The sequence below is a fragment of the Rutilus rutilus genome (genome assembly GCF_951802725.1).
Source record: "Rutilus rutilus genome assembly, chromosome: 12".
Classification (NCBI taxonomy): domain Eukaryota; kingdom Metazoa; phylum Chordata; class Actinopteri; order Cypriniformes; family Leuciscidae; genus Rutilus; species Rutilus rutilus.
Window position 1 is genome coordinate 26,779,742 of NC_140217.1, and position 11,353 is coordinate 26,791,094.

Consider the following 11,353-nt stretch of genomic DNA (forward strand, 5'->3'; position numbering starts at 1 on the left):
ATTCTCATGACTATTAAATTCTTCAAAACTTGTTTCAAACACATATGGTATATTATACAACTTGAAAACTTTACAACCTGCCCGTATTTAAAATGAAAAAGCAGGAAACAACAGGTTTATTAACTAAAACTATACTATATAAAACAATTAAATATATATATATATATATATATATATATATATATATATATATATATATATATATATATATATATATGTTCCTTAAAATAACTAGATACACTTTAATTTTATATTTTAAGAATATAAAAACTTAAACTTATTTTATTTCAGCCTATTTCTCATTTTCATTTACTTGATGTACTATATCTCAACTAGAAACTCAAACTAAAATTGAAATAAATATGAATAAAAACTATATAGACATTTAAATTAGCATAACTAATGAAAATGAAATGACAAAAACACAACAAAATTACCAAAGATTTTACATTTAAATGAAAACGGAAAAATAACACTAGTTACCAATAAAAAAAGAACCAAAGAAATTATACCAGTTGGGCAGACACATTGAAAAATAAAAAAGAAGAACAAAAAAAAAAAGAAAGAAAATAAATAAAAACTACATAAAAAAAATATTATAACTATGAAACTATTTACAAAAGTGCTACAACTGTTTGGTGATTTTTCCCCTATGTTTTGAGACATCTTATACAATTCACACACACACACACACACACACACACACACACACACACACACACACACACACACACACACACACACACACAGGCTTATAGAAATCCAGGGGAGCAGCATGATAGCCCCTACTGGTTAATAATGTCACCAGCTGATCCTGTCCTGTGTCCACTATAGTCTAGCTCAAATCCCTCCGTGTGTGTGTGTGTGTGTGCACCATAATAAGTCTAGTAGCTCATTCTCTGAACAGTACATTCGAGACGCAATACGGGACGTGATGCAAGGACCGAGCTGAGAAACAGAGCAAATGAAAATGTATCAATAAAACAGGAAAAACAGAATCATTCATTAGAGGCAGTTTCCAACAGAAAGTCTTGTCAGTGACTCCACACAGCTTTCCCTCTATCCCAGACATGCTTGAAATCCTTTTAGCAAGCCAAGACAGCATGCTCTTGTTATTTGGATATAATCTTCTGCTTCTACAGGCATGTTTGTGTGTGTTTAGAAGCATGATGGAGGGGAAGACCTCAAAGCTTAATCCTGTGATGTACATATTTCCTCCTGAAGGTTTTTAGGCTCATGAGCGGCAACTGAGAAATCATGTGAAATTTGAATTTCAGGACATCTAAAAAGATTTATTCGGGTATGCTTTAAACCTCAGAAAAACCTTATTTTAAAGTCCTATTATGCATTCAGATATGGGAATCAAAATAAAATACTACATCTCTCTCTCTCTCTGTGTGTGTTCAATGAGACATTTTAATGGGTGTTTTGTCTGTAAATACATGGCACAATATCTTGACATGGGTTAATTTTAACAGATGTGATATGAATTAAAAGATCTTATGTTTTCTTTTCATCCTTTATTTTTTGCTACTTTTTATTTTACGCAACAATTTTCATAAAAATCCATCATAAAAATTTTCACTATTTAAACAAATAGTGAAATAAACAAACCACTTCAATATTTCTTCTTTTTTATAGAACGATTGTTTTTTTTGTTTTGTTTTTTATACATCATTTCCACCACAAAGAACAATTAACTACACTACGGTTCAAGCGTTTAGAGTTCAGTATGATTTTGTTGTATGACAGTAAATACATTTAGAATGTTACAAAAGATCTATTTTAAATAAATGCTGTTCTTTTGAACTTTCTATTCAATCAAAGAAATAATGTTGAGCAGCAATATTGAAACTGAATTGAAATTGTTTTCAATATTTATATTAATTAGACATTTTTCTTGAGCACCAAATCAGAATATTAGAATGATTTCTGATGTATGTTGTGACACTGAAGACTGGACTACTGAAAATTATCCATTAAACTTCTGAACTTTGTGTGATAAATAATAAATAAATAGAAAATAAAAAAATTAGTTAGTGAGGAAAACATTTTTATTGTCCTCCAGTAATAAAAAGGTCCACAGGGCCAAACGTGCCCAACTGTAAATTGCTCTTCGAGAGACAGTGTGTGAGATTTTATCCCAGATGGTTATTTCAGACAGTGTGCAGCAACTAGTTCTCTTCCCCTCTCCTTCATTCTGAGTGTGTGAGTGGCAAGAGGATCAGAAGGGGCTAATGTAGAGGGACAGCGGTGGCATTCCGAGTCTGCCCGGTGTCAGAGAGAATTAGCCCACAGTCACACAAACACTCTGACATGAACACACACTCACAGAGCCAATACATGCTCACTCGGCCACGCGCAAATGAGCCTGTCACTCCACGCAGGTCAAAGGTCAATAGGAATTCTCTCCCCTTCTTCCTCTCCCTCATCATCCCCTGCAGTAGGATTTATTTCTCTTTCATCACACTATGCTTCAATGCACCATCATTAAACACGTTTTATCTCCCTGAGGTGACGTTATGAGCGTACCTTAATTCTCACAGCGTTCCAATGTGATTGTTTATATGCATATGTTCTTTGTGCATGCCTGTTTATTTCATAATCACCTGACCCCAGATAATCCGTCATAAACCGCTGACCAAAGTTGTTGTTCAATCCAGTCAGCTAGTGCTCATAGTGCCTAATGGGCGACTTGAAGTGAACGAAGAGTTTGACGAAGAGGATGTGGAGTCAGATCTCCAAGTTAGTTTGTCTCAGGCCTCATTGGACATCTCAGCGTTTTGTTTCTCTAGTCAGCAGGTCCGACTTGATGGGTTGAGTTTGTAGAGCTGTTGTTTTTAATTTTGCCTTCGTTAGGCCTTGTGTTAATTACTAATCTCATGGTCCACAGCCGTGCGCTTGGTCTCCTCTCTCTAATGAGACGGAAATGAGACAAACAGCTGGGATTTATGGCTCGCTGGATGCTCACGCCATGAGAAAACTCTTGTACGCGCAGGACAGAAAAACAAACAATCCCATTTATATACGAATCGCACGTTGTGATTAACTATGCACAAATAGACGTTAACGTGATAAGACTGTCCGTATGCAAATTAAAAAACGCACAATCCAAATTATTTGTGTGAAAGAAACCTAAGCAGATTAATACACAGCTGCATGAAGACACACGAGAGTGCTTACAGAGCAAAACTCACCCAAGGGCCTGGCAGACGCACCCTCAGCCAACATCGAACAGGAGTCCTCCTCTCGTTTCGGCCCCCTCCCTCACTCACTCTTTCTATCAGCCTCAGGGGAACTCCACAATTAATGACCATGCTGATGACCGTCTCAGCGGGTGTGTTGTGTGTGTGTGTGCGAAGGGGGTTGGGGTGCGGTCAAATGGTGTGTGTGCGTGTATGTGAGTGTGAATCGCTGAGGGAGGCAGCTCATGGCTCAGGTGATCGGGAGGCATGTCTCGGTGGGCTGTGGGTAAAGACCCGACGCAGCGCTTTCAGGCCCGTGCTTCAGCACAAAGGGAGCTGTGTTGGCCTTCGCCATCAGCAGCTTTGACTGCAGCTCCAGACCCACAAACCTGCCCGGCACCGTGGACCTCTCCTGCGGCCTATACGCTGGACCAGGGCACCGCAAACCACATCGGCTATGTGATCAGCTCTGGCACATCAGCATTTAAACCTGGTAGTAACATCTCAGATGTGTCTCATGTGGCCAGTCGTGATCATATTTTGAAGGAAATAATAAAATAAAATGATAAAATAAAAACAAAACATTTTCAGATACTGTAGTGGAGTACCTGCATTTGCTTTGCTTTGCTTTGCTTTTAGTTTAGTTTAGTTGTGGCACGTTTGGTCCTGTGAACTCTCTTCAAACACACTCACTATTTAATTTTAAGGCAAAACAACTAGTTGGTGTATTCTGGTGGAAATTACAATCTGGTATAAAATCTCACACACTCAAAGGGTATTTTACAGTTTTTTGTTGTTGTTTTTTTATGGTGGGAATACTTTTCACACTCCAAAGTTTATTTAGTTTGCCTACTAACAACGTCCATACTGTACATTGTGGACATACAGTATTTGCATCACAACGAATTCTTGTTATTTCTTCTTAAAATTTTTCTCATTAGTCAAAACATTTCTACCTCATTTCAAATTGTGTATTGTATTTAATAGTAGGTCTATATTATATATTGCGACCTTAATGTGACAAAAAAAATCTCATTTTTGTTTTGTATATCACAGACTGCACCAATACTTCAAACCAGCAGCCAGCCATGCAGATTTGCTTGCACCAGCACCACGGACAGCGCCTGTATGCATAACTTCTGCTTAAAATCATAAACTGCACTGCGTCTGCCTGCAATCATTGACCTGTCCATCAGTCACTCTGCAGTAGTGTTGCTCCTCTGAAGCAGGAAGATGTGTATTTCACTCCTAGGGGGTTTGTTGATTGTATGATGAAGGGAAGAAAGACCGTCAACACAGTTCAAACAAACTGCTTGTGTCTAATTGGCCTCAGGCCTTCTGGTTTGTCTTTGCCTTTACTGTCCTCTCTTAAAGACAAGTCAAAGAGATCTCCTCACTTTTATCAGGTGTTATCAAAGAATTCATGGACTTCAGCACTTTACACCTTTGATTACATGAGTATAAGTGTGTGCGCTTGTTTGTTTCCCTCCTACAGTGTGATGAGTGGATGTGTATTCAGCTAAATAACCTTGCTGACACAAGGTCTGTCCAGAGAGAGTGAAATGCATTCAGAAGAGGCTACCACAGACCACAGTTAATGAGACAGGTGTACTCGGAGGATTGATCGAGTTTAAAATATTACCACCATACCACGTCCTGATCCATACCCCTCCATCCAACCCAATCTACCCATTTGCAGCTGTTCTCACCTGTTTCTTGCCAAACAGAATATGTTAGAGAACCAACATGAAAATACCTGACCACTACATTAATTATTAAAAACTGAGGTTTCTTGAATACTCACGTTTCCTCATAACGCTGATCCCAAGTGTCACCCCGGCAATCGTACAGACGCACACATAGAGTTAATTTTTCAGTGAATCTCTGAGGCGCTCCAGGGCTTCTTGTCCTCTGGCTGTTTCTACAGAGATGAGAAGAAGTGACAAACAGACAAAAAGAGAGGGGTGAAGAGTCAGATATATAGTATGATATAATGTAAGATTTATTATTATTATTTAAAGAAATTAATATTTTCAGCAAGGATGCATTAAATTGATCAAAAATGACATTAAAGACTTTTAATGACTTCTCTTTCAAATACATACTGTTCTTTTGAAAGTTATTTTCATCAAGGAATCATGAAAAAAGTATCACAGTCTCCACAAATATAAGCTGCACAACTGTTTTCTAGCTTTCAAAATTGATAATAAGAAGAAATGTTTTACAGCATATTAGAATGATTTCTGAATGCTGATGCTGAAAATGCAGCTTTGCCATCACAGGAATAAATTACATTTATATAATTATATATTTATATATATATATATATACACACACACACACATATACATATACATATACATATACATATACATATACACACATATATATATATACACATATACATATACATATACAAATACATATACACACATATATATATATATATATTTTTTAAATTCTAAAGATATTTCACAGCATTTCTGTTTTTTTACTGTGTTTTGACAATACATGGAGCCTTGGTGAGCATAAGAGACTTCTTTCAAAAATATTAAAAAAAAAACTTTGCAACCCCAAATATTTAAGCAGTGGTGTAGTTATAAAAAAAATATATATATTTTTTAATATATTTATAGAATTATTTATGGATAAACATCATTTGTTTAAAGAGAAATGTTAAATGGCAAAATGTGTCATGCACATATTATATGTTAAAACTAGCATTTAAGTATATAGTTATTCATAACTACTTAAGATATTTTTTATTTAAAGCTACAATATGTTTTTTTTTGTTTGTTTATTCGCCGCTAGGGGTCGCTAACTTCTTACAATAACACAGGCTTAGATTGATGACGCAGTGATAAGCGGAATCATGGAACTTGCCACCATGCTGATGGATCTAATAATGTTTATGGATGAGTGAATACAATCATGTTTTTTAGCATAACTGTGGTATGAAGCAGGTCGCGATTGCTAATAGGAGACAGATATCAGCGCCAAATGCGAGTCCCGCGGATATAACGGAATGAGGACATTTAATTCTACCGAACTACCCGCAAGTGCTGAATTACTACTCACACAGGTCAGTTTATTTGACGAATTAAACTTGTGAGGTAACGCAGCGCTTTTTCACTTCACGTTACACTCTCACACTAAACAGCATATGAGTGTGTTGAAAGTTATAATGTTATTCTATGTGTTAGTTTGTTGGCTATATGAGTCTAGCAGTAAGCTAGATCAACATTAGAATAACATACTGATCATATTCTAACATTTCATGTTGAGATATATAACATTGATTTGTTTTAATGTACATTTGCTCACCTGTCTAATAAAGTACAGGAGCATGTACAGGACTCTGTCATGTCGTGAAGCTCTGTCAAGTCGAAGTTTGCAGCGAAGCTCTCTGCATCTCAAAAACGCCACGCCGATATTGATCCTCGTTTTATTTCTCCTTTTGTCCCAAACTCTGCTTGCCATGATCCATAATGTTTGAACAAAACAAAAACAGCGTGCCGCTAAACATTACGCAGTTGTCCACATCTGTCGCCATGGTTACTATGGCAGTATGAGCGGAAACATGGGATAACGCGGATATTACGTCATTGACAAGCAACAAGTGAGAAGGGACGGGCACTATTTAAAATTGTGAATTTCTCTGAATTTTCAAATTCTTGGAAACATTTAGGATAATGCAAGTACATAATTGAAAGAAATATATAACACACTATGCAAGTGGTTTTTGGATATTTTGATACAAAATTCTTACATATTGTACCTTTAATCACTTTTAAATACTTTTGCCATCTCAAAACGTCTTAAGTATTTTAAAAGAACATATTCTGGTTTCCTAAACAAATCTCCAGGCAAAGTGAGCTAACTCTGCACATCCTTTGCAACAAATCCACCCCAGCGCATATAAACAGGCTGTGGTGGTGTTTGTTCTTACTTGTTTTGGAGAAAATCTAATTCAGGCTGCATTTAGGCCATGCATTGTACCCTATATGAGTGGAGAAAAGAAATTCAGAACAGAAGAATCTTATTTTAGGGAGCCCTTTCCTCTCCTCTGTCCCTTCAGTGCACAGAGATGAATGAAATATTTGGCCTCAGACTCATAAAGTGGCTTATATATTCATTTCTATACTGACATGATTTACGAACTTCTATAAGCACTGATATATTGAGGGTTCTTTGTCACCTCAAGACTGCAATGGCTGATGACACTGTGATGCTATCACTGACATTCACTGTGAGGAAAGAAAAAACTGTAGAAAAATGGAAACGGTACTGGTCATTTTCTGCCAGGACATTATCAGTTAAGTTTACAGACATTTCCTTTAACCCTAAAACACAACATAACGCAAGGCATAATTCAAAATAAGGGTATAAAACACCTGTGAAAAATCAATAGAGCAAATTCCACACAATACATTGTGCCCTGTTTTTATGGAGACTTTTCTTGTTTTCTCACTCCATCACACATAAAAAACTAAAATTATACCCTTTTATGAAGTCTTGATTGTTTTGGGGGTGTACTCGAATATGTTTTCATGCTTGATTGTTCAAAAAAACACAATTTTACATTATTACAGCTCCTCTCTATTTCCAGTCTGGTTGAATGCTTGGTTTTCTATGAGCCCCTCCTTCCGGCCCAGTGTGTTGTGATTGGCAGAGCTTAGCGCATGTTCGGGAAATGTCACGCCCCTTCATAAGCACGAGCTGTACTCAGATGTAAATATTAACAATGGCGTCAATTTCAAACCATTTCGAGCCCGATTCAGACCCTGACAATGTTAACGAACAAGAGGATCGTGCAGAACGGTTTGCAAGCACAGATTTCACAGGATGTTTCAGAGTGGTATGTTTTTTTGTTGTTGTAATTTTCTTATAGATACGATGTTATCCACCATTTAATCATATTTGTCAGAAAACTATGGTAATACAAACAGTAGGCTAATCGATCACAAAATCCTTTCCTAAGGGGCGGTAAACGATCTTAAAGCAAGAGCTTAGAAAAGCTACAGTAAACACTACATCTACTGTAATGTTAGTTAGCAGGCTAGCTGAGGCAAAGCTTTGCCCTTCATTACATCATAGCTATCATAGCAACTACATAAAGCTTATAATTGGAAATGTTAATTGAAAACACAACTGCAAATAATAAGACATACATACAAGTTGTGATCCATAAACAACAGATTGTCCCAACAAAATGGGAATGGCGATGTCTTTCAGGTGAAGCTTTTGTGCATAGCCTGCATTGTACTCTGTCTGCTGTTCTCTGTAAACTGTGCAGCGGACAGACACATGTTGAGGTTATAATGTTCAGGAACAGTGTTAAAAATAAATTAACCCCTCTAAGTTCGTCAGCCTTATGACAAACTTTTCACGGGGTGTAAAAAAACAGCGACACACTTTGTCTTCTCTAGCACAGCTCAACAAGGCCTCGCCAACATTTTTGCGTATTCCGTGGGCGGGGATTATTTAAATGAGGAACACTATGACTTCATAAGATCCAAGAAAAGTGTGTTGTAGTCCAAACGAGCCATTCATTGTAGTTCTTAAAAGTGGATTCTGGTAAATTAAATCTCCCTTTGGAGTGGACTTTGAGCTTTGTAAACTTGCAGATATTTTAAATGCTCAAACAGCAACATTAAACACAAGTTGAAAAAGTGAAAAAGCATAATAGGACCCCTTTAATAATGGATCACAAAAAAATTATTAAATAATTAGTTGATAGTGATTATTGTCTCTGTCATCCATAGTTCCAAGGATTGTGAACTTTCTGTCAGGGCTAATCATAGCTTATAAGCACAATGAATGCTTGTGGATTGTTTTAAGTGTTACTATATTAATGGACAGCTGTTCTTGCTGACAGGCACTTTTCTATCAAATGTTTTATGATAAGTTAAATATGTTTACATATGCTCGCCTCAGGGGCATTATCTGACTGAGCAAATGGATTTTTGAGGACAAAGGTTGAATTGCTGCATCAGCTTATGCCTGGTGGCTTGTATGGGGTGGAACAACGCATTGATTGATTTTTATGATTTTTTTTTTCAAGCAATTTAATTAACTTGTTCAAGATACAAGTACATATACATTTATTGCCTATATAATGTATTTGCACATTATTTAAATACTCTCGAAAATGAAAATATTATTACGAACATCATACATCATCATCATACATCATCTGTCCACTAGCACAACCTTTGACCCTGTGACCCTGTGACATGATTTCCTCTGACCTTCCATTCACCTCAATGAACAGACATAACACAGAGCACAAGACAGTTATGTCACAGTACCGGAGAACACGGCCAAGATTTCAAAACACACAAAACCCACTTTACACATGTCAATTCAAGTTTATTATAACAAGAGAGTGAGAGCCAGGCAGAAAAAAAAGAGGGTAGAAATAAAGGACAGGTACAGAAAAGGAAGGAATAAATAATTCACAAAACGACCACTGTGATTCAGTCTCTTTCCATTTCATTCTCTTGGCAGAGAGAGAGAGAGAGAGAGAGAGAGAGGGTTGTTAATGAATTGTACTCACAAGTGCACTAGGGACATGTTGTTGTGCTCATTATTGGAGGCAGGAAGGAAGTTAATTGTTCCGTGGCTTTTGGTGAGTTAATACTCCAGTGCCTGATAATTGAAAATGAACAATGCGTTATCAACTGCTCTGTCATACCGGCAAAGCCACACAAAAAAAATGATCATCTCTTTTTAAAATAATTATCTCTTTGTATCATGCTAAATGATAATGTATGCAATATATACTGTAGAAATACAAAGTACTACAACATAAATAAAAATATTCATTATGATATCCTGTTTTCAGGACATTCACAGTTAAAGTCGCCATGAAGCAATAGTCTTGCAAGGACTTGATTTTGTCCTTCAGGAATTGTTTGGATTGTTGTTTTTTGCTATTGCTATGATGTCGTGTGAGTGACAGATTGTCCCGCCCTCACACCAGTACACACATCATCAGAGATAGAAGAGATGTCACTGCAAGAGGAGTGGGAGTTATTTTGATTAAAGATTACGAGGGAACATGAATTAAAAAAAAAAAAGAGATGTGCACGGAAAATAATTTATTATAAATATTGCCATATTCCATAAAAAAAACAAGAATTGTCACTTTGGATTTCATGGTGACTTCAAGGTAATTATTTGACTAATTATTAATAGGCATTCACATGATTTCCTCATTTCTTCTCACATCTAGTTGACACCTTTTGCAAGTGTCCTAAACATGTGAATCCATGCCACGGGGGTTACATTCAACTCCAGAGGGGTGTGAAACATTGCCACGGTAACAGCACTCCATCCCTGAATCTCTCGACCCCTAACAGGGTGTTCTAACAGAATCCCACAACAAGGTTACACCTGCCGTCACACTTGAGGAGATGTATATGCATGCACATGTAGCTAATAGATTCTTAAGCATATACTCCATGAATATTTCATGCTGTTTAGTTGTGTGACCTGCCCGATGACTGCAGAGGGATATACTGTATGCGCCATTTTTGGTTTTACATGTAAAATAAACCTATTGTCCCATACACCACATTTAATATATGCAGTTCATATAAAAACTGATTCTACTGTTTAATCGTGAGTGAATGCAAAAGTAAAATTACATTATAATAGTAATAATTATTACATTATAATAGCTTATTATTATTATATTAAATCATTATTTAAATAATAATACATATAATAATAGTAGAATTAAGTCTATTAACATTGTTATAATTGTTTGTTTTGTACACTTTGCCTAAATTTGAGGGTCCATTACATCCCCATTAAGCTTCACTCTCATTCTTCTTTCACAAATCCACCATGCCTATATTGACGTGGAGTCCGGCTGTCTTTTTTCCCCCGTAGCGGAAACATAATCATCAAATTTTAATAGACCTGATGCTTGAGGGGAATCGCCTCACAGAGCAAATCACTGTCATCCTACATGTTCCTGTGGTTCCCAAACAAGCTTTCTTCTTAAAGATCCTCTGACATGGCCTGTGTGTCTCACTTCCCTTCCTTTGTTTCTTTCTTTTTCTCCTCACAGCTAGACTGTTTGCTTACTCAATGTGTGGACAGTGAATACATATTTAAAAGTCCACAGTGGAAGAATAGTCCCTCTCACACATCCAGTA